Source organism: Triticum aestivum, unplaced genomic scaffold (genome assembly GCF_018294505.1).
Source record: "Triticum aestivum cultivar Chinese Spring unplaced genomic scaffold, IWGSC CS RefSeq v2.1 scaffold146346, whole genome shotgun sequence".
Classification (NCBI taxonomy): domain Eukaryota; kingdom Viridiplantae; phylum Streptophyta; class Magnoliopsida; order Poales; family Poaceae; genus Triticum; species Triticum aestivum.
In genome coordinates this window covers 1-1249 of record NW_025276173.1, presented here as the reverse complement: position 1 = coordinate 1249, position 1249 = coordinate 1, and the positions used below count along the sequence as shown (strand labels likewise).

The 1249-nt window shown below is 52.1% G+C and overlaps 1 non-coding gene across 1 annotated transcript; it reads left to right on the top strand.

Annotated features, from left to right (window-relative positions):
- Positions 1-300: 300 nt before the first annotated feature.
- LOC123178331 (5S ribosomal RNA) lies at positions 301-419 on the top strand. The gene has a single exon (XR_006489487.1). It is a non-coding gene; the product is annotated as a 5S ribosomal RNA (ribosomal RNA).
- Positions 420-1249: the final 830 nt, after the last annotated feature.

Sequence of the window (1249 nt, the reverse complement as noted above, 5' to 3'; positions counted from 1 at the left end):
TCCCTTTTTAATTTTTTTCGCGCCGCTTGCAAAACAAAACGCACGTGTAAGTAATATATTTACCGTGTTTTATTATTTTGCACGAGTGCGGTAAGTCATAGCTGGGTGCTCACGATTCACGGGTCCAGCGTCGGCGTTGTGGCGCGGCAAGCGTGCACTGGTGCGGTTGAGAGGGAGGGGTGGAAACCGCGTTAAACTCGTCTCCGTAGTTGAGAGGGAGCGGCCAAAGCAATGTGCAATCGTTTTTGTAGTGGAGCTAGGAGGGGCAAGGATAAGGGACGAAGACCGGGGTAACATGTCCGATGCGATCATACCAGTACTAAAGCACCGGATCCCATCAGAACTCCGAAGTTAAGCGTGCTTGGGCGAGAGTAGTACTAGGATGGGTGACCTCCTGGGAAGTCCTCGTGTTGCATTCCCTTTTTAATTTTTTTCGCGCCGCTTGCAAAACAAAACGCACGTGTAAGTAATATATTTACCGTGTTTTATTATTTTGCACGAGTGCGGTAAGTCATAGCTGGGTGCTCACGATTCACGGGTCCAGCATCGGCGTTGTGGCGCGGCAAGCGTGCACTGGTGCGGTTGAGAGGGAGGGGTGGAAACCGCGTTAAACTCGTCTCCGTAGTTGAGAGGGAGCGGCCAAAGCAATGTGCAATCGTCTTTGTAGTGGAGCTGGGAGGGGCAAGGATAAGGGACGAAGACCGGGGTAACATGTCGGATGCGATCATACCAGCACTAAAGCACCGGATCCCATCAGAACTCCGAAGTTAAGCGTGCTTGGGCGAGAGTAGTACTAGGATGGGTGACCTACTCCGAAGTTAAGCGTGCTTGGGCGAGAGTAGTACTCGGATGGGTGACCTCCTGGGAAGTCCTCGTGTTGCATTCCCTTTTTAATTTTTTTCGCGCCGCTTGCAAAACAAAACGCACGTGTAAGTAATATATTTACCGTGTTTTATTATTTTGCACGAGTGCGGTAAGTCATAGCTGGGTGCTCACGATTCACGGGTCCAGCGTCGGCGTTGTGGCGCGGCAAGCGTGCACTGGTGCGGTTGAGAGGGAGGGGTGGAAACCGCGTTAAACTCGTCTCCGTAGTTGAGAGGGAGCGGCCAAAGCAATGTGCAATCGTCTTTGTAGTGGAGCTGGGAGGGGCAAGGATAAGGGACGAAGACCGGGGTAACATGTCGGATGCGATCATACCAGCACTAAAGCACCGGATCCCATCAGAACTCCGAAGTTAAGCGTGCTTGGG